The following is a 27,735-nucleotide window of genomic DNA, read 5'->3' on the forward strand; positions in this document are numbered from 1 at the left end:
AAGGTTGTGGTTTGGAGGTTATGTGGCTATTCAGGACTCATTCCCTTTCTTTAATAATGTATTCATATATCTATCCATTCCTTCATTCATCCAACAAACGTTTATTGGACTTTCCAACCTAGGTACTAGAGATACAAAGCAAATAAGAGATTGTCCATAACTTATTGGATTTATGCCACATCCTTTCACCTTGGTGGTACAAAGGTCATGAGTACACTAAGGATTTTTATGGTCTTGACGAGTTTGTGAATAAAGCATGTCAGTGACTCCAGTGTAGGGGGGCTGGGAAAGGGTTTGCATCCATCACTGTCCTTTAGATCATTCACATCTTGTCCTGCTGCTTCCTGCCACACAGAATTAGAGAAAACAAGCATTAAGGAATGTCAAAGCTAGCAAGGGCCACAAAAGTTTTTCCCAACCTGACCCTGAATTGCATTTCCTCAGGATTGTGTACTGATATCAGTACGGATCTGCCCAGGATTATGTCCAGGAAACACAATTTAATGAAAATCAATGAATGATTCCTGGCATGTATATGTCAAGCTTTAAAGGTAACAGTCTTTAAGTCCATTATATCATGTAGTTCTAACATGACAACAACAAGCTAGTCAGGGATTATCATTCCTGTTTTACGGATGAGAAAACAGGCTGGGAGAAGTTAAGTCCTCTGCCCATCACAAGTAAGTAACAAACCGAACTGGAAGATCAGCCTTCCAAGGGAAATGACCAGCCCATGGCATGTTCAGAATGCAGGGTATGGATGTAGAAGAACACGTAGGTGTCATAGATCGGATAAGGCTGAGTGTATTAGTTTCCTATGGCTGCTGTAACAAATTACAACCAAACCTAGTACCCTAAAAACAGAAGTTTATTGTCTCATCGTTGTGGAGATCAGAAGTCCAAAATCAGTATTACGGGGTAGAAATCAAAGTGTCCACAGGGTCACAATCCCCCTGGAGGTTACAGGGGAGCATTTTTTCCTTGCCCCTTCCAGCTTCTCTGGCTGCTGGCATTCCTTGGCTTATGCCTACATCACTCATTCCAACCTTCAAGGCCAGTGTCTTCAAATGGCCTTCTCCTCTGTGTGTGTCAAATCTCCCTCTGGCTCACACTTATAAAGACAGATGTGATTTATTCAGGGCCCACCTGGACAATCTAGAATAATCTCCTCATCTCAGAATTTTTAGCTTCATCACCGGGCGCAGTGGTTCATGTCTGTAATCCCAGCACTTTGGGAAGCTGAGGTGGGTGGATCACTTGAGGCTAGAAGTTCAAGACCAGCTTGGGCAATAGTGAGACCCCATCTCTACTAAAAAATAAAATTATAAAAAAATTAAATTCTAAAATTTAACTTAATCACACCTGCAAAAACCCTTTTTCTAAGTAAGGTGGCCTTTACCATTACCACAATTTGGACCTAATCATTTTGAGGGACATTACTCACCCTGCACTACTGGGCTAGGGGCTTGCACACTACAGCAGCTTCTTCTGCCTCCAGGTAAGTATTCAGTTAGAGATTACCATATTCGAGAATAAGGAAATAGAGTGACAAAAGAATTTTGGGGAAAGCCACATGAATGAGGGTAGGACTAAGACAGTCTTCCTTAAATAACATGTTTGGCAATTGCAGCCCTAAGCCAATGTATTGGTTCTGTCTTAAATCTGCCACTTCTTCCCATGCACCTGCAGAGTTGGCTCAAGTTCTCAGGCTCTTAGTCTCTTTTCTCCAACGAAATCCAGGGAAAATGGGTAGGCTCAGCAATCCTGGAAAAACAAAGTGGAAAATGTCCCTAAAGATTAACTGAGCCAATCCTTCACTGATAGACAGCCCGGGGCTTAGTGAAATCAGGTTTACTGAGTCCCCTTCCCCCAGAAACCGGTACTTCCATTACTTGAGTCTGTGTTAAAAAAAAAAAAAAAAAAAAATCAGCACAGTATCTCCCAATGAGGCCTTCAGGTCTGGGACACCAAGATCAAGGCAGCAGTAATCAGGATTGATTGACTCTGTGGAAATTAACTCAGGATAGAGAACTCAGCTCTATGGTCCCTCCTTGCCTATCCTTTTTGAGCCTGGCTATGGCTCTTTCTGCTCATTCTCCCGGAGTCTCTGGTCTGCCTTCTCTTCACTCTCCCCAGCCCTCAGTGCTCACAGCCCAAGTAGCACTCTCTCCTCTCCCCACTCTCCCTTCCTCTCCCACTTCTTCCCCAGCTCATTCTATTCTGAATTCCTTGGCAGTAGGCCTTCCTTTGTCAATTTCAAGGCCAATGTAATAGAACAGAGAAGAATAATGGCTTTGGGGAGCAAATAATGTTTTTGCTAAGTTCAATGCCTTGGAAACTGAGAGAGCATAGGGATATAAGGGAGGGAGGTTTACCTTAGCTGCTCTGTCTGTGAGTTTCTTTTGCATGTATTTCACTGTCACCAGAATGAAGAGTAGACATCTGGGCATCCCTTATATAATCATGGCTTATATGCATGGACAAAACAAAGCCCCAGAGTTAGGACACTTGAGTGGTCAGACTGACAGCTAAACTCCTGTCAAAGCTCCAACATCATGATTAGCCATGCAACTTTTGGACTTACCTTTGTGCATCTTTGAAAATCACAGAAATAATATCTACTTTATAGGATTTTTGTGAAGCATAAATGGGGTAATGCCCTTGACATCCTTTAGCACAGAAATTAGTGCTGTTTTGTCAGTAAATATCACGGAACTGATGATATCTGAGTCACTTCCTCTGTGAAGACATTTCTGACCTCCTACTCCCAGGTGAACCGACCCGTTTCCTTAGTGCACCCTTTGCAATACCCTACTCTGCCCCCATCCACACCTCTGCCTCTCTCTGGAGGCCCTGGGCCTCTCCAGGACACAAGTGCCTTTTATTCATCTTTGTAATCACAGGGCCAAGTATAGTTAGTGACTGGTTCATGGGAGATGCCCTGCAAATACTGGGTAAATTTATTTGAAGTGGTGAGGATTTCTAAGCATAAGCCTTTCAGGCCTGGATTGGTTTTTATTTATCAGTCCAGTTTCTGTCTCCTTGTATTGATTGAGATCAATGGCAAAACCCATTGAAAGGCATCTGGCTACAGTAGCCGCAGGAGATTCTGTCAGCTCTGGTCCACCCCAGGCAGATGGGCCATATTGAGAGAGATCAAATTCTTTAGCATGCTGGCAGTTCCCAGATTGCTTCCCTCCGCAAACTGGCATGGGGGTGTGCCATTCGATGCAGTTACATCGTTCATATTGCTGAGATCACAAAGGCTCAAGTGAGAGCCATGCACCTCTCCGACATTTCCACAGGGGCTGCCTCCCGGGCTCTTCTTTAGCTGGGGACCATCTTCTCTGGCTGCCACCAGAGTCCTGTCTAGATGTGATGGGTAGAAGTGCACCCCGGGGTCACATCTAGACAGGAAGAGTTCTAGGGTCTGGAAGTACCAAAAGTCTTTCTCCAAGAACGTCTGTGGGACATTGTCAGCACCAGTATTGGAACTTGGGAAGGAATCATTTGTGTGCCAAATTTGAGGATAACGTTGAGGATCAACAGAAGAATGAGCTACAAAGCCATAGCTGGGGGTGTCTGAATGTCTGAAATAGGTCAAGGAAAGAAGTGTGAGCCTGGCTAAGTGGTTACTAATTACTAAAACTACCTCATATTAGGAAAGTGCTGATGTGCCAGGCACAGGTATATACTTTATCTTTTTCATCACCGTGGCAACATTTATAGTAGGCTTGCACAAGAAGAACTGAGGCCCGCAGAATTAAATAACTTGCTTAAGTTCACACAACAAGCAGATGGCAGAAAAGAGGTCAAGGCCAGGCAGTGGGCCCGTATTCCGCTCCTACCACACTCCACTGCCAGTGTGGGTTGGAGGAGATACTGTAATACCTCTTCATGTTGTGCTCAGCATGGGCTGTAGAGGCATGGGCCCAGCTGATCTGGGGGTTTATGGTAGGTAGAAAGGTATGGCTTACTAAATGTCTTAAAAAGAAATAATTCTCTTATCCCCCTTATAAATAGACTATTTCTGGCTGTTGTATCAGTGCTGGAGTCACTGTGTTGAACTGAGATGGAGTTTCCTTCTCATTCATTATTCAATAAATATTTATTGCAGCTATGCAACTATTGTGGCCTTAAGTAGGACCTCTTCCTATGATTGGGAAATGTGGCCCTTCTGAGTCAATCACTGTAGGAAGAGCTAGGACCTGAGACCAGAAACTGAGAAGTGAGAGAGAAAATTCCCTGTTTTTCTCTCTCTCTCTCTCTCTCGTTCTCTCTTTTTCTTTCTCTCCCCCAGACTAGATGTCAAAGAGAATAGATCTCTAAGGCATGATTCTATGATGCTAGGTGGAGCCCACCATATAAAGACTGAATGAAAACAGTCCAATGCCAAACTTCCAATGCCACAATCTGAAGAAAACCGAGTCATATGTTGAAAACTGGATTATCTAGTTACAAATTATTCTCCATGCTTATTGTCCTATTGATATCCAAGAGCATTGGGATCGGGCTGTTTAAATACTCCAGCCTGCCCTCCGCTCTGTGGATGGAGGAGCTTTTAAAAGAATTGTGGTTAGGGCATTAAAGAGGAGCAGCGCCCTCTGAGGTCACCAGGGGAGGTGACCTTCAGCACAGAAGAGCAGGGCTGTGGTGTTCTCTGCTTCTCTTCACATGGGGAATCTTCCTCTCCAGCTAGCCTTGCATAGCATCTCAGTATCTTTGTGGCTATAGGGAACAGAACACATTGAAGCAAACTGATTGAAACAATAAGGAAAGTATTATCTGACATAACTGAAGGCCTGGTCATGACGCAATATATGTATCAATGAAGGAAAATACACATTCCCACACCTGGACCAGAAACACATGCCAGGGCAGGACTTCAAGTTGGTCATGGATGGGTACTTGAATAAAATCAGGATTCTGTTGGTACATCCTCTTGGCAATCAGCAGAATTTGTTACAGAGGGTCTGCGTATTATTTTTTCAAGTAAATGGCAATTTCCTTAAAACTGGCCTTGGCTTCTTTGGTTCGCTGGAATTTGAGGGCCTCTCCTTGTATCTATGGTGGAATTAGGCAGGGTGGCAGGGACGTTGTTGCCAGGTACACACAGTGCCTAAGCCTTGTGTCTGCAGATGACATGGTGTGGTTGATGGCTAATCTCTGAGTCACTGTCCAGAATTTCAAAGGGCTATAGTTGCCGTGGGCTGACTTGTCTTCATGGAGGCAATTAGGATATAAAATAAACCCTTAAAATTGGGTCTCTGGAGAACTGCTAGGTACCAGCATATGCCATTGTCTTGTGCAAAGCCGTCTAGGTGGGGATTGTCTGGTGGCTGTCTTTACAGCCTGTAGACCTAGGAAGCTGTATGTGTGGTGTGGTTGTGTTGAGTTGGGCCCTGTGTTCCTGGAGACTGTCTGAGTTTTGGGTTGACTCCCTGCACTGCAGTTAATGTGGCCTTGCAAACACAAAAGAGCTTCCACATCTGTGTCCCCAGCCCTCATTCCTTTCATTGAACACACATGTTATAAATGCCACTGAAGCACCAGGCACCAAAGAAGGAATGACATTCACACACTCTTCTGCCTTCCTGCTCTAGAGATTATTACTTACCCCATGTGCAGAATAAGGAATTGCATTAAAGAAAGGCACCTCAGTGAATCTATTATTTGGGTGGTTCCACTGGGAGTGCTTGAGGTGATGGATAGAGGCGTGCATGGTGTATGAACCATACGTGTTTTCGTGGGGAAGGAATACTGTGGAGCATAATAAACAGCAGGAGTCTTATCTGTCAAGGCTATACTAAGCCAGCCTTGCAACTAGCCACTTGCAAAGGGAAGCCAATGAGCCATGCAAGTCAATTCAGTTAACATAGAATGGAGGATGCTTTCATCAAATATCCCGTATATTACTCCTGACAGATGAGAGGGTCGCTAGAACGAAACAGAGGGCAAGCCTGGAAACAAGTGGGGGGCCATCGATAGCTGCTGTCAAGGCCACCCTTTGTGAGTCTTCACCTGGTGCACTGTCACTTCAGAGAGGCAAACAACATGATTTCTCCTCACTGGTGGTTTCTCAGTGGCTGAGTCCGTGGCAATGCTGCCAGTGCTCTGTAACCACTCCAGATCAGGAGGGTGGAGGCGGACATGTTGCACTTTACGCACACACTCCATCCTCTGTCTACTGGCTTTTCAAGACAATCAGCATGAGCTTCTGCAGAAACTCCGTGTATGTGTGCAGAGACTTGCATGCATATGTGTCAGGGTGTGTGAGTACATATGTGCCTGTCAGAGGAAATGTGTTAAAGAGTGTATGGACCCGAATGTTTTCATCGTAAGCATTTCCACAGCAGCTTAGATAGCTCTACCAGGCCTGAGGGCTCTAGCCCCTGGCCACATGGGAATGAAGGCCAATGGCTTTGTCGGGCAGGATTCCAGCCTAGGCAGACACCAGAACCAAGCAGCACCCTTAGCCATACAGGCCAGGAGAGAGCCATGGATTTATCCATTCTCCTCATGGGGATGAGTTACACTGGGGCAATCTGGACAACTGTTTATTGTCCTGGTGTCTTAGTCCATGTGTGTTGCTATTAATATAAAGGAAAACCTGAGGCTGGGTAATTCATAAAGAAAAGAGATTTGGCTCATGGTTCTTCGGGCCATACAAGGAGCATGGCACCAGCAACTGCTTCCAGTGAGGGCCTCAGGCTGCTTTCCTTCAGGCAGAAGGCACAGTAGAGCTGGCATATGCCAAGGTCACGTGGCAAGACAGGAAGCAAGGGTGGGGTGTGGTGCCAGGCTCTATGAACAACCAGCTCTCATGGGAACCAACAGAGTGAGAACTCAGCCAACACCCTCCCCACCTTCTGACTCCAGGAGGGCATTATCTGTTCGTGAGAGGTCCACCCATAACCCAACCACCTCATGATCCAAATGCCTCTCATGAAGCTCACCCCAACATTGGGGATCAGATTTCAATATGAGATTTGGAGGGGATGAACAAACCCAACAATAGCACCTTGGAAGAAAATCACCCTCTGCCAATACTGGGCCTGGGGCTTTCCCATGTGCACTGGTGCCTCAGGCTTTGGGGAGTCCAACTTGCACTAAATCTTAGAGAGAAAAACACTCTTTCTCCTGCAAGACCACCCCTGCCCCCATTTCCACCTTTGTCCTCTAGTTCTCCTCCCTCTCCATCTCTTACCACCATCACCACGCTTGCACCTCCTCCTGCACCTCTGCCTTCATCCCCAACCACCATTACCACCACTACCTTCATCACCGGCCACCATCACCTCCTCTGCCAACATAGCTTCCACCACTGCTTACTACGTCCACTGCCACCACCATCACCACCTCTACCTCCACCACCGCCCTCCATTGTCCTCCCTTACCATCATTACTGCTATGTCTACCACTATAGCCACCAACGCCATCATGGCCACCACCTCCCTCATCATTGTAATTATTATCATTCTCATCTCCATCATCACCTCCACCTCACCTCCATCATGACCATCATTACTGCCACCACCGCTACTGTTACCAGTCCCATACCACCTCCATCACGACCACTGCCACCACATAATTCTGGGTGTTTGCCATATAAGCCTGTGCTTTGTGGGGTCAAACCTCACTTGTTACTATGTCTTTTTTTTTTTTTTTTCTTTTTTTTTCATTTTTATTTTTTGAGACAGAGTTTCACTCTTGTTGCCCAGGCTGGAGTGCAATGGCACGATCTCGGCTTACTGCAACCTCCACATCCTGGGTTCAAGATATTCTCATGGCTCAGCATACCTAGTTAGCTAAGATTACAGTTATCCGCTACCATGCCTGGCTAATTTTTTAAACTTTTAGTAGGAAGGGGTTTCACCATGTTGGCCAGGCTGGTCTTAAACTCCTGACCTCAAGTGATCCGCCCACCTCAGGCTCCCAAAGTGCTGGGATTACAGGTATGAGATACCACACCCAGATACTTGTTACTGTTTCTTATAACAATTCCTCTCTTTGTAAAGTCCTTTACAATATATAAATCTGCAAGCACAAACTAGCAAACTGCTTCAGTACTGTAACTTTGATCCATGGGCTGGAAATTTGAACTAATTGACCTACACATTTTCCTCCTGCTCCAAGATATTTTGGCCTTTCCATGAGAATTTCTAACAGACTTAGATTAGGAGTCTATAGAAGGGGATGAGGCACAATGACCCCCTGTGCACAAGCAAGGCTCTCCAGCTCACACCATTCAGCATTGCCTTATAAACCAGCAACGTGTCCTAGGAATCCTGGCTAGTGGCAAAGCTTACGGGATGCATGACATACAGACAGAGTCATCATGGAGAATTAGAAAAAACCAATGTTAAAACCTTTAGGCTACCTACCTCACTGAATTATCTTAGGCAAGTCACTTTTATCCCTCTCCGCCTCGGTTTTCTCTACCTGTAAATGGGGACAGTTTTGCCCACTTTCTAGTATTCCTGAGAGGATTAAGAGAAGACAATATGTGAAATACGTGATGCCAGTCCTGGAACACAAGGGGTGTTGGCTCCTTCCCTCTTCTCTCCCACTGCTCTGGGACCCTGCAGCCTTCAGCTGCTAGGGGAACACCATTCTTGATCTAATCCTCTGAGACAGTGGCCTTCCTGTTCTCCGTTCTGTCTCAAATGGCTCTAAAGAAAGAACACAGTGATCCTGTAAAATGTCACTGAATCAGAAGCTCTGCAGCTTTGCCAGCAATCTGGGGGAGAGGCCTTCAGAGCGGCTTCACAGGGAGAGTGAGCGGACACAGTCCTGGGTCTGGGTTCTGGACTTTCATTTGCTTCTGCTTCTGTGGTATGGGAATGTACACACCATACCCACAGGCCAATCCCATTGTTGGGCAGAGGATAAAGGACAAGCAGGGAATGGGATCAGAACCCCCAGAAGCTCAGACGGTGCCTGTGAGCCTTGACTGGTTGATGGCCCACATTGGAATGGTGCTGCCCAGCAGTGGCTTTCACACAGCTCTCAGCCTCAGAGCACACAGATGAGTGACTGCAGACTCCCTGCTGCCTGTCCACTCAGTCCACTCAGAGGGTTTTCTCGCTCTGCTTCTCTCCCTCTGTCTCTGTGTGAGGGTCTCTCCAGCCTTTAGTCCATGCCCTCTCCCTCCCATTGGCCTCAGCAAGGCTGGCAGGGTCTCCCAGTGGGAACTGGCAGGTCACAGGGCCACAGAAGTACAGGCTGGGGCTAAGGAGCCGTTTGGAGACAATGAGCCCCCCCCACCCCAGCCTACCTGGAGCACTGTCCTCAAAAGCCCAGAATCAGCTCCCAGAATCACAATCAGGGAGCCAAACAGGTCTGCTTGTATGGAGCCTTCCTACTTCCTTTTTAGCACAAAGGCCCCACAAAGGGAATAAATTATGACCAAACCCTGGGGTTCATGTGTTGGAACCCACTGGAGGTGGAAAGATCACTGATAGCCTGAGCCCTGGATTTGATCCCTGTTCTACTGCTTACTAACTAGATGACTTTGGGCATGTTACTTGTCCTCTTTCTTTATGCCTTGCTATCTTAATCTGTAGGATAGGAATAAATAATGACATCTGTTTAACAGCGTTGTTGTGAATTTAAATGATACTTACTTCCTGGCACATGAAGACTTGCCAGTGTTCTACAAATGTTAGCCAATGCTTTTCTTACTATGACTCCCTCCACCACAGTGACAATCACTGTTATTATCAACAAAGCTTGTTAGAAGAGCTAACCCCAAACCCCACCATTTCATTAGCACCTACTAGGTAAACACTGCTGGGTGCTTTTGTTGACATTAACTCTTCTAAGCCTCAAAATTAGCCTGTGTAGTGGGCCCTATAATTTCCCATCCTTTTATAGATGAGAAACCTCAGTGATAATAGAGGTTTTCCTAAGGTCCCAAGGAAAACGAGGGTAGGGAAGAGGATTTTATATACTCTTGACCTGAGCATTTCTCTAGTTATTTATGCCTTGCTTCATTCAAAAAAGGAGTTGAGGGCTTATACAAGTCATCCGTGTACCAGGCAGCAGTGTACCCTAGAAATTACAAAAGCATCAAAATTGAGGACAGCTGGGTTGAAATCCCAGTTCTGTCACTTACTAGCCAAGTGACTTGAGTATGTAACATAAAACCTCTGTACGTTTCAGTTTCTGCTATCCATGGATTAGCTATGCAAACTGAAAAGTACTCATTATTATGCCCATTTCTCTGATGAGTAACTTGATATTCAGAGATGTTGAAACTTTACAAAGTTTACAGAATAGACCTGGATACTGGCCCCAGGTTGATCTGATTTCAAATTCCAAAGCTCTTCCTATGATTCTGAGCTATCTGAATGGTGCCCTTCCCAAGTACAGAGCTGAGGTTCAATCTACTTCCTATTACGTTGTGGTACTGCTGTTTTCCTAGGGGCATTTCCCTTAAAAGGAAAAACAAAACAGGTCAATAAACATTCTGATGCTTCTATTTGCTCTTGCTCCTCCCAAATGATTCAATTCCTTTTTTCAAGAATAATTAAAAATATCTCCTTCAAAATGTGAAGTGGGAGAGCGCTACCACTGGGGACCATATCTGAGTCACGCGGTACCAAATTATATTAGCAGCAGTGAATCCGTACAGATCTGCAGCAACCTCAGTTCTTGCTTCCTCACAAGAAAGAATTTGACTGACGGGCATAGGGCAGAGTGAGATCAAGCCAAGTTTTAGAGCAGGAGTGAAAGTTTATTAAAAAGTTTTAGAGCAGGAACAAAAGTGGGGAAAGTGCACTTGGAAGAGGGCCAAGTGGGCGACTTGAGAGATCAAGTGCACAGCTTGGCCTTTGACTTGGGGTTTAGATGGCGGCGTGCTTCCAGAGTCTGTATCTCTCCTCCCTGATTCTTCCCTTTGGATGGGCTCTCTGCGTGCACAGTGGCGTGTCCGCATGTGGAAGGAGCTACATGTGCAGTGTTCCCAGAAGGTCACACACCAGTCAAACTCTGCCATTTTTCCTCTTAGTGTACATGCTTAAGCCCACTCGCCCAACTCGTGGGTTTTGAGATTTTGAGATCTTACTGGGAAGATACTGATCATCAGTGTCAGATTTTTTCCATCTACTGAGATTCTGCCTTTCTCTGGCACTGGCTGTGACCAATTATTATTTTAGGGAGACAGCTTAACCCCACCTGACCATCACCTAATGGTTGCCTGACATTCCTAGTCGGAGGTGACACTCCTGCCCTGCTCGTGTCTGACTAGCTGCCTCCTGGAATGAGGATGAGCTAGAGGAAAGTGAGGCAGCCCAGACTGTAGCTTGAGTTACTGGTTTGTATTCCCTTCACCCTCTGTTCCATGTATCATTACAGCCTTGCATCTGCCCCAGCACATCATGAAAAAATACCCACCTAAGGCCATCAGTGAACTCCTGATGGTCAATCTCATGGGCCTTTAAAACACTCGAATCATTCAGTACCAAACGCATGCTAACAATATGCTATGCAAATGCACTATGCTGAGTGACTCAGGGATTACAAGGGTGCCAGACCTCAAAAAGATTGCAGTCTATGGTGGAGAATGATAAGAAAAAATATAGCTAGAATACAAAGGAGAGTAAGAAACACAGAAGTACAGACAGCTGTGAGGGTTGGCCTCATCACTCATCTCTCTCACCCTCCTTCTCCTCACCCTACTCATCTTTTCTGGGTGCTCTTTCCATTCCCATGAATGAAACTACCTCCCTGACAACCACACACCATTCAGCATCTTCAGCCCAGACCCCTCTTCCTTAATTGAGTTTTAATCATTTAGATGCCACTTTGAAAGCTGCAAAGGTTAATTTTACATGTCAGCTTGACAGAGCTAGAGGATTCCCACATAGCAGAGAAGACATTACTTCTGGGTGTGTCTGAAAGAGATTGGCACTGGAATCGGTAGACTGAGTATGGAAGATCACCCTCACCAATGTGAGTGGGTGCCATCCAATGTGTTGACAGCCCAAATAGAACATAAAGGAGGAGGAAGAGAAAATTCATCTCTTTCTTCCTGAGCTGGGATATCCATTTTCTCCTGCCCCTGACATCGAAGCTCTCCTGGCTCTTGAGCGTTTAGACTCCAACTGCAGATATCACTGGCTTTCCCTGTTTGCCAGCTTGTGGATGGCAGATTGTGGGACTTCTCAACCTCCGCGATGGTGTGAGCCAATTCCTTTAATATATCGATCAATCTATCTATCCATCCATCCTCCTATTGGCTCTGTTTCTCTGGATGACTCAGAGTAACACAATGGCCTTCAAAACCAACATGTCCAAAGCTATAGTCTCTATCTTCCTGCCACCAGCAACACCTTCTAGGTGAAAGGTGGCATTGTTCACGAGTGGCCCAAACAAGAAACTTGCTCAGAGAGCAAAAAATCTGAACTCATGCTTCCCATGTTTAAAATCCCCATTACCTTCAGCATAAAAATCAAGACTCCTTAGCCTGATCCACAGGGCTTTTCAGGGCCTGACCCCAGCCTGGCCTCTCCTCCCTCTTCTTCTCCCACTCCGCATCCCATCATGATCCGTATCCCCTAACACCTTTCTCTCCCTCATCCCCCAAATTTAATCACTCTCCAAAATCCTTTCAACTCTTCCTCCTGGTTATTCCTCGAGCACATCTGCCTTCTCATCTCTGCAGTCACTTGGTCTAGTTCCAGCCAGCCTTTCTCTGGATTGCTCAATGAGCCTTCCAGATGATCCCCTTGCCTCCACTTCTGCCCATCTCTGATCCACTGCTCATGCTTTATCAGAGTATTTTCTAAAAGCAAAAAAATCTGAACTCATGCTTCCCATGCTTAAAATCCCCATTACCTCCAGCATAAAAATCAAGACTCCTTAGCCTGATCCACAGGGCTTTTCAGGGCCTGACCCCAGTCTGGCCTCTCCTCTCTCTTCTTCTCCCACTCCACATCCCATCATGATCCATAATTAGGGTGATTGAATAGTTTTTTTTTTAATCCAAATTAGGATACTTAAGAGAGGGAGAAGAGTCCTACTCATATTTACGCTGAGATAAACTGAGATTCTCCTTGGCAAACTGGGATATATGGTCACCCAATCCATATGGGCACTCCAGTACCCACACCCACGTTTGTCCCTCTCTTCCCAGAGCTAATTGGCAACTTCTATCTGTGTCTCTTGGCTCGGGTTTTCAGAGCAGGAGGGTCCTTCTGTCCCAGCTCATCTTTTCAAGGCAAGCTCAAGTTACAGCCACGGGCTAACCTCTAGGCTAGTTGGCCATCCTTGTGTCAAGTGCCCAAATGGGCCAGTCAGAGAATCAGTGTGTGGGCTGCCACATGGCATAAGACACGGGTACGCAAATGTTCATGACCACTCACTGAGGCAAGTCGTCTCGGTGGGGATGCCCTTAGAATGCAGAGTATGGAGTAGACAAGAAGGTACTTTGAGTTATCTCTAGAATATTAGGAATTCAGCAGATGTTCGTGGAATGAATGGATGAATATATTTTCATCTTCTGCTGTTCTTTTTAAAGCAGTCTTACTCTGCCACCCAGGCTGGAGTGCAGTGGCATGATCTTGGCTCACTGCGCCCTCCGCCTTGCAGGTCCAAGTGATTCTCCTGCTTCAGCCTCCCGAGTAGCTGGGATTACAGGTGCACACCACCACACTCGGCTAATTTTTGAATTTTTAGTAGAGACAGGGTCTCCCCATGTTGGCCAGGCTGGTCTCAAACTTCTGACCTCAGGTGATCCGCCTGTGTTGGCCTCCCAAAGTCCTGGGATTACAGGCATGAGCCACCATGCCCGGCCAATCTTGTGCTTTTAGACCATTCCCACCCAATGTCTCTCCTGGTCACTCATCCTCTCTCTAGCACTGACATTTTTCATGCTAAAACCATCATTTCAAAAGCCCCAGGGCCAATTGAATGTCAATCAAGCACTTATCCTGCCCCTAAAAGACACAGATAGAGTTGGCCTTGGAGGATGGGTCTTGAAGGCAATAGAGGACAGTGATTAATAGCAAGGCTTCGCAGGTCAAATCCCAGCTCTACCACTTAGTAACTGAGTAACTTAGAGCAAGTTGCTTAACTTTTCCCACTCTTGGTTTCCTTATATGAAAAATGAGATAATACTTACCCTAATGGGGCTCATTCAAAGATTAAGTAAGATAAAGTATGAAATTAATGCCATGACATTCAGAAGCCGTCACTGTTAGTATTACTACTGAACAAGGAGAGGTTCAGCCCAGCATGACACACTTAGGCATCCTGTAAGGGCCTATAGATCACACCCTCTGCACTCTAAAACAAAACCTACAGATCTGGAACAAGTAAACTTAATTAACATTTATAGAACTCTCCACTTTAAATACACAAAATACACACTCTTATCAGTACCACATCACACCTACTTATAGGTTTAAATGAAATATTGGTTGGCTGCTTGTTTGTTATTCTCTCCCCTCATTTTTTTTTCATGTCTCTATTATTAAGCATAATTATACGCATACCCATTTTTAGACTACATTCTAGCCCAGCCAATAAAGCAACGCCCCTGTTCTCTCTCCCTCTTCCTTTTCCTCTTTCTTCCTCTCCTTCATTCTTTTTTTATTATTATTCTTTTTTTTCTTTCTCTCTTTCTTCTTTTTTTTTCTTTAAAAAAAAAAAAAAACCTACAAAACACTTTTCCCAAATAAATAGGAAACCTGGCTGACTCTGAGTAAAGCGCATGAGGGAATCACATGAAAAATGTGTTATATTCCGCTGGAAGCAGGAGGAGAATCTCTTTATCATCTCTGACCATTAGGTTCTTTCTTTTCTTGAGCCAAGATGAATTTCCCTGTAACTTTTGGCTTGTTGTCTCTCACTCTGTCCTTCAGATCCTTTAAGGGAGCTCCATGGAACTTCATTCCAGCCCCATGGATTCAGCTGGAGCGTCCAGGATCTTCTCCTCCAGTTAGGCCACCGATGGCTGGTCCAAGAGTGGGCACTTCACGCATGTCAATCAAATTCCTTCCCTGGGATTTTAAAGTTAGAACTAAGACAAGATATCATTGTTTTCTGCCATCTGGAGAAAGTTGGTCTGGAGTGTGAGAGGATGAGGCTGAAGTTCAGAAAGAAGCAGAGATCAGATTGGGCTTAGGAGTAGAGGGGAGGGGGATTAAAGAACGGATGACATTCTATCCCTGGTTCCAGTTGTTCATGAGGCCTGTTCATTTTCCTGCTCTTTCTGCAGCTTGGTAATTCGAGGTTTGGGTTCACTTTCTGCTGTTTCTTCTTAATAGAGTTTTGACTAACATGGTACCACAATGGATACACCAGCCCCTCCTTCCTCAAGATCCCCATCAAATGTTAGAGGACAGCTCTATGTCCTCTGCCCCTCAGTCCTGCTCCTCAGCATGGTCCACTGAACTCTGTGTAGCAGTAGGCTTCAGAGGGACCTCATCAGGGCCACATAGAGCGTTGCCTTTGTTTCACTGTTGGTTTTATCTTAAAGGCTTTGTTGGAACAAATTTGTGGTTTAAAGATATTTGCAAATAATTGCCTTGATTTTAAATTATTTGAGGCAGAGCCCATCATTGTATTTGCAATGTTTACAATATTGTGGAATCAATAAACGTTAGATAAATGAATGTATTATTGGGTTCCACCTCCTTCAACACCCTGGCTGTTCTTTGAACACCCTGGCCTGTAAGTCCCCTGGAGCTGTCCTTATCCATCCTTTAAAAAGCCTCCTCTCTTCCTTGGGTACATTTGCTTGGAGGTAATAGGCCTGGACTGGACATCAGCAAGGTCCCACACAGTTCCTCCTCACACCGCAGTCACTCTGCCCCGCATTTACCAGCACAGCCAACTTGTCAGCTGGCTAACTTGGAGGATGTCTTTTCTCCCCAGTCAAATCTTCTTCTCTCTTCCTTTCAAATCCTGCTGTGCTGTTATTCAGTTATGGAAACAGCAGAAATCATTTTAGAAAGGAAGCCAGCTGGTTCATTAGTCTGATTAAACTCAAGCAATGGAATCTGAGCACAGTTCACGTGATGAATGGTTTGCTTTCTGCTTGGCCACAGTGAGTTTTGCAATGATTATTAATCTTGGGGCTCAGTCACCCCTAACATCTGCAACATCATGTGGGTCAGAGAAAAATGACGGGGGTACAATGAGATGATGTCAGGGCTTTCTGAGTCGCATTGTTTCCATCTCCACTCCTTCCTCATTGCAGACCTGGTGGACTCCACAAAGTACGCCCAGCTCCCCTAGTCTGTCAGAGTCAGCAAGGCTTGTCTTTAAAATCAGATTTTGCCACTTACCAGCTCTGTGAGTTGAGGCTCAGATTCTTCAATTAAAAGTCGTGATAAAAACACATATTTTGGCCAGACACAGTGGTTCATGCCTGTAATCCCAGCATTTTGGGAGGCCAAGGCAGGTGGATCACCTGAGCTGAGGAGTTCGAGACGAGCCTGGGCAACATGGTGAAACCTTGTCTTTACAAAAAATACAAAAATTAGCAAGGCATGGTGATGCATGCCTGTAGTCTCAGCCACTCAGGAGGCTGAGGCAGGAGGGTCACTTGAACCCAGGAGGGTGAGGCTTCAGTGAGCCACGATCACACCACTGCAGTCTAGCCTGGGTGAGACCCTGTCTCAAAAAAACAAAACAAAATATATTTTTAGGAAAGCAACAAGGACTGATAACTACTTAAACTTCCAAATGAAGTAGTTCAAAAATGTGTGGAGCATAGGAAGGAGTGGGAAGAGGTGAAAGTGAGTCAAAACAAGGTAAGCAGGGGCCAAATCATGAAAGATCTTACAGGTTGGGCAAAGTAGTTTAGGATTTTATATTGAAAGTATTGGTGAGATTTTAACAAGATAAAATCACGGAGAGTAACATGATTCAATCTGTACTTTGGGAAGCTAATTCTGGCTGCAGGACAGAAGGTGTAGATTGGGAAATTGGACTGGCACAACAATACTCGTGGCATGGAAAATGACCAGGAGGCCAGCACAGCTGTCCAGGGAGAGAGGATGCAAACCTAAACGAAGGCAGGAAGTGCAGCAATGAGGAATCTTCCTCTCTCTCGCAGCAGATTTGGAAATCAACAAGAAAGCAAAATGAATTGTCATTGCCCAGGGACTGAAAGTGGAAAGGGGTCTAGGAGAGGAAGAAGGAGGCCCAGGAGAGGGAAAGTCTCAGCTAACCCCGAGGTTCCTAGCTTGGCTGAATTTGCAGAGAGTGGGAGCCATACATATTCTAAGGAAAGGAACACAGGGGAGATGCACATTTGTGGGGCACTAGGATACAAGYTGMATGTGGGACATGTTGAGTTTGAGGTGCCATTTTCAAATTTTCCATTTGATGATATGGAACCCAATATGATGGAAACTACTGGGCAGACCCTGTCTGAGGAGGTCACCTCCCCAGGTCCTATTTCTGAGAAGATGAACAGCCAGAGTAGCCAAGACCAATATTTGTTTATTCCTCCAGTTTGACAGTTTTCCTGGGAGGTCGTTTTGGAGGCTACAGCAGCTATGGCTGGGTTTGAACCCAGGCAGTCAAGGCTGCAGTGAACTATGATCACACTACTGCACTCCAGCCTGGGAGACAGAGTGAGACCCCCATCTCAAACAATCAATCAGTAGAATTCCTGGTAAGCGTTTGTGATTTCTCTTTCATTCTCCCTCCACAGACTGTTCAACTCTCTCTTCTTTAGACTTTCATCCCACGGTATCTTCTTACCACTGACATTTCCCCTATGTGGTCTGTAATGTTTGCTCCACCCTGAACCCCTCAGAGATGGAAAGCAACACCCCTGTCTGAATCTCATGGCTAGCACGGCATCTACTCGCTGGCAGTGCCCAAGAAGCATTTGTTAAGTGATTAAACTCACAAATGAGAGGGAAAGAAGTCTACTTTCTACACCTCTAATTTATAGATCCCTAATTGGCAAAACTCCCAGAAACACCTAGAAACAATTTACAGAATAAAGTAAGCTATGACGCTGGCCGGAGAGCTATGAGATGGTGATTTGGAAAAATTCAGAGCCCCTGGTCTACATCCTTCTTGGGCCAATTGTAAAAATCTTTTTCTCAGGAACAAATAACTACAAAAACTTTAAAATACAGACAGTTCCCTACGTAGGAACATGTTGTATTCTGCGAATCTATTTATGAAATTGTTGTTTGAAAGTCAGAATACACTTTCTCATAGAACTGTGTTCAGAAGAGGAACTGACAACATAGCTCCAACTCTAGAGATTTGCAAAGGAAAGTAATAGGAAGCACTAACGCTATAAACCGTGGAATCACCCTTTTCTTTCATGCATCATAAAATAGACATATGGAATGTGTCAGACTACACTGTAACCTTTGGACAAGGGGCAATACTGGGAAGCAATGAAATGAAGTTTTCCATGTTTTTAATTTATTTATTGTGAATGCTGATACTTGGGAAAAGCGTGCTATATTTGCAGCAGCTGCTGAGGTCAAAATGGATACCTGAAGAGATGCTTAGACCGGGCTGTCATGCTTAGACTTTGAGGTGAGTCATCTGCAGGGCTTGTTCAAAATGTAGATTTCTAGTATCTCCCTCTAGGGAGGAGGCACATTCAGTGGGTCAGGGTAGAGCCCAGGAATAGGCATTTTAACAGGCACATGGAAAAGTCTGACCCAAGTGATGTGAGGACCACATCTATTGAACATCTAGCCCAGAAGAGATGTCACGTCACTTCCGCCTGGGCTGAAGGCTCATCTCCTGAGACTGCCTCTTTCTGTTTGGTAGGAAACCATGCCTCCTCTCTCAGTCTCCCATTTTCTTCCCCAGTGGGAGAAGAGAGCAAGTAATGACCTGTCACTTCACAGGCTATGTATGGGTCAGGGATTTAAGTAAGAGATAAAAGAGATCCCATCACTCATTCAACAAACATTGAGGGCTGAGATGCAGCCGGTATTCTGGTGGTTGAAATAACAACAACAAATTTGTAGGGTGGAAAAATAGTCTCCGTCCTGAGTACTGCTTTCCCAGGTAGTAACTCCCGCCAGTAGCAGCTCCCCACTGAAACTCCTTATGGGATAGGATTAATAACATCTTCTTAGGATGTGTGTGTATAAAATGCTAAATACATTATAAATGCTTAATGAATGTTTATTTCTATTATTTTGTTGCCCTACAACTATATTAAAATCTACTTGGAGAATCCAGACAAGGACATAAAAAAATGTGGCCCAAGCAACAATAAGCCAGTTTTATAGAATACAGTTCAGTTTGCTCACAAGTGCTGTAGAATGAAAATTAAAGCAAGCTCAATGTGAGAGAAGCTCTCTTAGAGGAAGCACACAGCACACTGTGGCTTCTGGTTTCTAACAGTGCCTCTACTGCATACAGCCTGGGAGATCCCGAGCCATCCACTTCTGCGTAAAGTGAGGATGATGGTTCTGTCCTCACAGCGCTCTTGAAAGGGTTAACATCCAAGTCTGTGTAGTGCCTGGCTCATGATAGATGCTAGGTTCTTTAGCAAGATTTGAAAATGGGAATAAATCTTCCTCTAACTGTAGAATCTCAGAGCCAATAAGGACATGTAGTTGTCTTCTTTAAGTTCAGTTTGATATGATTGATTCCCTACTATTTCCAATACTCTGTGGGTGATAGGAAAACAATTAAGATGTTGTCTAAGGAGGATAAATTGCTGTTCCATGGATGGGGCGGGGCCATGGGTATGAAGCATATACAAGTCATTGTAATACAAGGCAGTCTGTTGTAAGTACTGGAATAAATTATAAACAAGTTTCAATGGAAGTACAGGAGAGAGGATAATTAACTTCAACTGGGTGAATTTAAGAGGCACTATAGAGGGAGCAAGAAAGAGAGAGAGAAAAAGGCAGTTCTCCCAGCCGTAGGAGTAACCTGAGCAGGATGGGGGAGGGCAGGTGCAAGGTGTGTTTGGAAGACGAAGCCAGGGAGCATGCATGCCCATGTCCTTGAGAAGTTTACCGGAAGGGCCAGTGGATGAGTGAGCTTGGACCAATATTTGTTTATCCTTCCAGTTTGACTTCATGGAGGGTCCTGAATGCCATTTTAAGGACTCTCTACTTTATTAAGGCAGTAATAACAATAACTCCATTGATTAAGAACCTACTGTGTGACCAATCCTATTGCAGGCTATTTATAAATGTTTCATCTATCTTCCATAAAAGCCTATGCCTAATTATGATTATGTCCATTTTATGGATGAGGGATCTGAGGCTTTGAAGGATTTGAACAAAGAGAGGGCTTTGAAGTCTAAACTCTTGGCAGTTACTCTGGCAGCAGCAAATAGGAAGAACGGATAGAGGGAAATGCTAGCACTTGGGGCTCCCTCAGTTTCTAACATGTTGTGACATTTTATCCCCCAAAATTGATTAACAGGAGATAAAGAAGTGACCAGGATTTCTAAAAATAGACTGATCCTTTCAAACGTTTTGTGGGCTGGGCAGACTTTGAAGCGAATGGTCATTTATGGAGTTAGAACCTTTTCCTCTCTGTGGCTCTTCCCGGCGTTCCCTGTGAAAAGTTTGCCCTCCAGGGACAACAGTGAAGAATTCCACGGCAGCGTCTCCTGACCAGACATAGCAGAAAACAGACCTAGAGTAATGTAGTGAACCCAAATTAGCCTTTTTACAAGCTCATTATAGCATAAAGCTTAACATCCTTTGCCCAAAATACAACAGAAAGAAGAAAGCCTCCTTCTTTGGCTCCCTACTCACTCATACCTCCTTCCCGTTTCCACCATCTGTCTCCTGATAGGCAATCATCAAAGCAGGATCTTGGATGGGTAGGTGTCTCCTTCATTGTCAAGTAAACACAATCAAAGTTCCTGAGAAATCCACTGCAAGCAACTCCAATGAAACTGCAGAATTCCAGGCGGGGGGCAGATTTACACTCTGGTGGTCCCAAAGTCCACCAGCTCCTTTCATGTTAAAATATTACTATCTTTAGGAACGCGGAGACAGAGTTGCTAACCTGAATTGCTGTTTCTTAGGAAGCAGACACGTTAGCAAGTAGTATAATAATTGGGCTTTAAAAAATAGACAACCTTAATGGAACAGACTATCTTTACAACCATATTTTACATTTTTGCATAGCGCTTCTAAAATACTTTCAAATAAGCGTCTCCATTTAATCCCACCCTGGGATGCATGTAATACTGTCCCCACTTTGCAGAAGAGAAACTTGGGGCTTAGAGACTCAGATCTAGCTCTTTTGACTCCATCTAATTCAAAATGGTCTATTTATTATTCTGAACCCAGTGGCTTCTTCGTTGTGCTTTTCTTCAAGCTTATCAGTTGATATGGTGAGAATTTTCCCAGCTTGCCTTGTGGAGGGGCCCCACTCAGGCAAGGGGCAGTACTTAAAAGTTGTCCAGTGGCTAGTACTTAACAGAGTGCCAGAAAGGACTGTAGGGACCATTTCCAGCCTTCTTATTTTACTAATAAGAAAACTTAAATGCCTGCATTCCCAGGGCTGGATCCCAAAGCCCGTTCATGATGAAACTGTGACCAGGAGCTCTTGTTTCTCCTGTTTCCAACCCAGAGTCTCAGAGTCTCACTCCACCACAGCCTTCACAGGCAAAGGCAAGCAGAAAGTGAAGGTTAGGACTTGGCTAGTATCTGTTCCCATCCTGTCATTATTTGGTAAAGTGGAAAGATCCTATTAATTATGAGATCATAAAATATTAGGTGGAAGACAGCTTGTAGATCATCTGGTGCAATCCTTTGTGTTCTGTACATGAGAAAAGTCAGTCCTAAAAAGGCGAGCAGAAACCCCCCAGCCCAGCCCACCTTGCTGAACTCAGCCATGCTCCAAGTGTCGAGTGCTGTTCACCCAGCTTGTCAGAGACAGTGGGACTAGAAATTTCCAGACACAGGTACCTGACTCAGCCCTCACTTTGCCTTGGCAATGCAGCTCAGGCATCAGCTTCTGGCTTGGATGATGTGTTCCCAGAGCAACATGGTGAGTGTGAGCTGCCAACATTGAAGTCTCAGGGAATGTAAAGTGTTGAACTAGTTAAACATCCAAAAATGCCCCATCTCTCAGAAACAAGAGTGACTCATCACAGCGCTTGAGCTACAACTGGGAATGGCATTAGGGTGAGTGTGGGGGCTAAAAATCCATGCTCAGATGCCCCCAGCTTCCTTTCCTGTGGCCCCTTGTTCACAGGTCTTTTCTCTGAATAAAAACCAGCACTTACACGCTCCACTGCCAAACCCAGCCCTCCTCCCCCATGAAGCCTGCCTTGACTCTTTCAGCCCAGAGGAGGTCTCCTTTCTCAAGCCCTGAGAATCTGCCCTGTACAATTTGGCACATGATTCCACACTTTCATCGCTTCTTAACCATTGGAGCATTTGTTTTGTAATGACACGAATTGCAAAATCTTTGAGGGGAGGAACTAAGCATCCTCCTCTATACCCTACAGTAAGTCTCAGAGTGTCACCACAGAGCAGAGACATGCTCAGACTCACAGATAGTCCTGACTTCAAGACTATTTCTGCTTTATCTTATGTTTGGACATACAGCAAACGTTTCATTGTAGCTTCGGCCATCTCAAATAAAGAGCTCAGTTGCAGGGCCTCCATCAGCCCAGGCAAATTAGAGAAAAGTCATCCTTCACTCTGGGCAGACACGGCCCTGCCAGGTTGTATGGCATGAGTTGGGTTTCAGCCCCTTAGCTGGGTACCCTGTGTAGCAAGCCACATAAACCACCTGGGCCCTGGCTCCTCGTGAGAGCAGCACTAAGGACTCTCTCCCCGCAGCGCTCCATTCTGATGGAGAAGGCCTATCTTGGGAAAGCTGGCATCAGACCCTTCCCAGCTTGCTCCCCAGCTCATTTGCCGTCAAAAACAAACAACAAAAAATCCACACCTGCCATAGCTCCTCACTACGGAACCCAAGGTCTATGCTCCCGGAAGAGCATTTGGAGGCTCCCACAATACTGCCCCAGCCTTCCTTTCTTCTGCTGGGAAGGCCCAAAATTCACCATGAATTGTCTTACTTTTCTGCTTTTGCTTTCTTCCAGCCTAGATTGCCCTTGTCCTGTTGATCTTTGCAAAGGATCTCTATTCCCCTTTAGAACCCTATGCCAAACCCTACCTCCTCCATGATGCCTCCATTGGCACTAATCGTTCGTGGTGCTTCTTCCCACCCCTCCCTCTTTGCCTTCCACATTGCTTCAGCCTCTATTCCAACCCTTTTCCTCCATGTTATTAGCATGTAACTCAGTCCACACACCTTCTCTGAACTCATCCTGCAGCAACCCAGATGCTTCATGTGGCTCCATCCTGAGCTCCCAAAGGAATTCATTCACAAAGAAATCAGTGAACAATATTGGCTTTACAAATTATTTCTTCCATCGGACCAGGCACTGCCATGGCCCACCGCACAGCAAACTATTTACCAATCTTTGCAAGCATCTCCCCTGTCCAAATCCCTGCTTGGCAACTCCGTCCTCAGAGTTCCTCCCCTCTCATTACTCTTCCCCAGTGTGCTCTCAACCAGGCTGAGGCTCCACGCTCAGTCTCTGCATGTCTTCCCTGTTTGTTCCATTCAACTCATTTCCTTCCTCTTCTAATAGGCAGAACAACTTAATGTTGTCCTAACTGCTACTTGCAAACATGTACCCCAAGTCCATTACAATGCTCAAACACAGGGTCTCCTTCTGTTTAGCCTTCCTTAGGAGTCGGGAATAGACAGCCAGAATGTTTTTCTTGTGACATGTATGTGCATTTTCCTCCAAAGAGCCTGCAGTCAAAAAAGCAAGGACTGTGTCTTCCACATCCATGCGACCTAGCACAGTGAAAATACGCACAAGAAACCTGTGTCCACGGTTCTCCTCTTCCATGGATTAGGACAGTTGTAAGCCCTTTCTGTCTCTCAGTTCCTCTTTCCTCCCAAGTAAGACCCAGGACTGGAGTTAAGGGGAAGCACCTGAAGACAGAGTAAGAGTTTAACAAATACTTGTAAAATGAATGAGTCAGTGACTGAAAAGGAAACAAGAAAAGATAAAAACGAACTTGGAGGGCACCCTCACCAAGATGATTTCAGTCTAGCTGAAGGGAACCTTGAGAACCGACCGGGGGTGACAGAATCAGGTGTGAATCCCAGAGGATAAAAAGCTGCACACACAGGTTGTGGTATCAACTCTGCCTTCATCACCGTGTGGAACCTTGAGGAGATCTCTCAGCTGTTTCTCATCTGTCTCACCAGCCTGCCTGCAGATAGCCCAATATGGACACCACCCAACAGGGTCCTCAGGGCTGTCTGACCTTCACGTTTGAGGCTTCTTCCCCAAAGGCTCAGACACCCAGAGTCCTTCGGCACCTCCACACTCTGCAGAAAGCTTTTCTTGGCTACAGTGCTGGCCTGGGGACCTTCACTGCCCGCCAGCAGAAAAGAATTCTCGGCTGTGGAAGCGAGTAAACTCCACATATTTTACAGATGACAGTCTCAACTCCTAATGACTCTAAATGTGGTGTGAAATAGAAGTCATCCTGCTGTGTGACATGCCTGAAATAGTGTCACCACCACCATCACCCCCGACGTGGACACGCCGCACGTCATGGAAAGAGAAGCAACAAGTCACAGTGCCTTGGCCAGTGCGGCTCCCCTATCCCCCCCCACCCCAGCCCCTTTTCTGTGCTTATCTACGTTTTTTAAAAAGGAAGGGATCTATTTGCTTCGCAGGAATACAGTCCAAGGTCACCTAAAGGCAAAGGAGAATGGAAATTAAACGCTCCCGGAGCCCACCTAAGCAGGCTGTGCCAGTCTCCACCATGGCTACCAGAGGAAAAGCTTTTCAGGTTGAACGGCCACCAATCCACTGCCTCCGAGGTCAAGGTTGTCACAAATGTCCCCCTGGACAGGGCCAGTAATTTGGAGTCTAGAGATACTGAGTTCCTAGGAAACGAAGAGAACTTGTTGATTCTACATTTTTATTAGTTCTTCCATTTGGTCGGGATATTAAGGCAGCCTTGACCCGAGTTGAGAAAAGGAAACGCCCAGTCGGTATTTGTTTGTCAAACAGTTGCCCTTCGCCTCCGGGGACAGGGGGCCTCTGGTACCCATCACTGCGGCACCCTCTCCACACCCCTAAGCCTGTAACTCCTCCTCCCAAGCCGAAGCCCTGTCAGTAAGAAGTGTGCTGATGATGCCCTCGCCCAAGTTGCACCAAAGGGGGTCAGGCTCCCAGGGAGCGGACGGACCCACGTTCGTGTGTGCGCACGCGTGTGCATGTGTGGGCGCGCGTGTGTGTGCCATGCGTACGCGCGCGCGCCGGTGTGTGTGGCGGGGGCGGGCTCAGCGCCCGGGGGCAGGGCTCCGCAGTGAGAGTGGCAGCCGGACTTGCCAAGCTGCGAGGGGCAGGGCACAGAGCCGCAGTGCCGTAGTAGCGGGCCGCGGAGATAGACGGCTTTGGAGCTGCGGAACCCCGAGCACAAGTGAAGACCCCGGCGCTGCCGGCCGCAGCGCCCACTCGGGCTGCGTCCCCCTCCCCCGAGACGGCCGCGCGGGCGGGAAGACGGCCAGACGCCAGCTTCGGTCCCCCTTCTGTCTCTCGGTTCCTCTTTCCTCCCAAGTAAGGGAATAAACCGCGAGGAAGGAGCGCCCCGGGCCACCGCGCGACCAAGTGTTGCCGACTGAGGTAAGACGGCGGCCGGCGCGGCGGAGGGGGTCCCGGCTCCGGGACCGCCGGGTGCAGCAACTTGGAAAAGGAGGGCAAAGCGGGAGCCGGTCCCGCGGCCAGGGAAAGGGTTGCGGCCAAAGCCAGGGCGCCCACCCCGCCAGTTCCACCTGCCGCAAAGCCCCGCAGGAAGGGGCGCCCCGCTCGAGGGGTGCAGGCTTAGGGAAAGCACAGGGTGGGGCTCGGCTCTCTCTGCGACTGGGAGGCCCCCTCAAACCTCCAAGCTGTGAGGGTGGGGGGCGGCCTTGCTCCAGGCAGTTTGCTGAAGCAACTGGTCGGATTTCCATCTTCTGGACTTACCTTGGCTACTAGATACCCAGTTCGCGCTCCAGGCAGTCGGAGAAGCGGGGGCTGCTTTTCCTAATATCTGGCCGCCAAAGCCTCCTGCCGTCCCGCGGGGTTCTAGGACTTTGGGGGCACGCCACCAAGCCCCGGAGCAAGGCGACTTAAAGGGAGGCTGAAGAGAACACAGACGCCTCGGAGAATACAGGGAGAAGGGTCAGGAAGAGAATCTAAGGTTGATGTGTGTAGTCTCGGAGTCACAAGATGCGTCCGTGTGTATGTTTGTGTCTTGAGAGGTGCGTACCCAGAAATCACCTGTGGGGCTTTCGCAGACTCCACCGGCCCACCTGCCCTTGCCTGCTTTGAGATTTTCTTCGTCTGAGGGAGTGGACTGTAATTAGGGGAAGGGGCTGTGGAGTTCGAAAAAGCCCTACAGGTGATTTCACTTGCTGCCCTCATCCCCGCCATCACTGCAGTGGAAAGCGTGGGACCAGAACTAGAACCACCACCCAGATGGGAGTGATCCAGCTGCGAAACTCAGGGCGGCGGTCGAGATCCCTTCCCCCGTCGCCCCCCGCGGCGGAGGGTCTGCTGCAGCGCGAGGCGATTTGTGGCTGCGCCGCAGTGGGGCCCGGGAGCGCTGTGAACCCGTGGGCGCGCTCTCCCGCGCTGCGCCGCTGCCTCCCCGGACTTCATTTGCATACGATGACCTCTCTGTGGGGAGGAGGGCCTGGGAGGGCTGTTTGTCACTCCTTTATTTCGGGGTTTTGGGGGACGACACTTTGAATCTGGAGCTGAACGCCCGGGGAGTCATGATGAGAGACAGCGGTCAGGATACAGGAATGGAAACGGTCCCTCTGGACTGGATGGGGTTATCAACTTTGTTATTTTGGTGCTTGTGATTCTCTGTCTGTAAAATACAGCTGGCAGAGCCACTTGCTGGTGCACAGGGCACAGGGCATCCTGGTTGTCAATGAAGGAAATTAGATCATAGAGGGCAAATGTCAAGGTTGGTCACGAAGCCAGGCACAGACACACAAAGCGTTATACTTTATGTCCCTCTCATTCCAGCCATGTGTCTAACCTAGGAAGGGACTTTAACTGTTTGTCATGTTAAAAGGCTACATTTGTTGGAGATTCCAGTCCGAGTATAAATTCTACTCCTTAAATAAAGCGGCTGCAGCTAAGCTAACTTCCCTGTACTCCTGATCTATGACATTTTTGACAATCACCATTAACATCTTCCTCCAGCACTATAGGCATTACTACAGGTATTTTTCTGGGAGGGGTTTTGGGGTGGGAAGCTAGCAGATGAGTCTTTTTTCTACATAAAACCTTAGAGTTTTATGTAGTGGTTGGTTCAGATCAACCAAGACATGGGGAGAAAATGGTAAACATCAGCGCGTCTTGAAATCTAGACTCTCAGAGACGGGAGTAACTACGAAGATCATCTGTTCCAGCTCCCCCAACCGCTCCAACTCCCCACGCAACACCATCAACAGATGGCAAGGATCCCTCCAACCCAGGCACTCCCAGAGGCTCAGGCTGTGCATGTGTGAGCCTCTGAGAGGAAAGAATCCAGAAGGCAGAAACTCTCCCCTCTCCTACTGATGGGAGTTGGTGGATGCTGGCCCCACCTCCTCCCCTGAAAAAGAAGGGGGAAAAGGGTAGGGAAGTACCCTTTCTTTGTGGTAAAACTTTAAAGATTTTAAAATATATCTTATTGCATTACATCATTCTGATGTACTCTTTGAGTATAAAAG

General features: G+C 46.6%; 1 protein-coding gene and 1 long non-coding RNA gene across 7 annotated transcripts in view; one reads left to right on the forward strand and one right to left on the reverse strand.

The window, feature by feature from the left end:
- Nucleotides 1-81: 81 nt before the first annotated feature.
- LOC116564908 lies at nt 82-26,782 on the reverse strand. Its single transcript, XR_004275158.1, has 3 exons — nt 25,991-26,782; nt 1,684-1,764; nt 82-344 (listed from the first exon to the last, which is right to left on the reverse strand). It is a non-coding gene; the product is annotated as an uncharacterized LOC116564908 (long non-coding RNA).
- The window catches only part of DGKG (diacylglycerol kinase gamma), a 208,638-nt gene continuing 206,058 nt past the window's right edge, over nt 25,156-27,735 (forward strand). For 3 of the 6 annotated variants that reach the window (XM_032298337.1, XM_032298339.1, XM_032298341.1), the window contains exon 1: nt 25,156-25,651. The gene's annotated coding sequence lies outside the window, so the exon portion shown is untranslated. The remainder of the gene's footprint in view (nt 25,652-27,735) is intronic. The other 3 variants (XM_032298340.1, XM_032298342.1, XM_032298343.1) reach the window with 1 other exon arrangement.

The sequence above is a fragment of the Sapajus apella genome, unplaced genomic scaffold (genome assembly GCF_009761245.1).
Source record: "Sapajus apella isolate SASKATOON/1434 unplaced genomic scaffold, GSC_monkey_1.0 scaffold38, whole genome shotgun sequence".
In the NCBI taxonomy this organism is placed as follows: domain Eukaryota; kingdom Metazoa; phylum Chordata; class Mammalia; order Primates; family Cebidae; genus Sapajus; species Sapajus apella.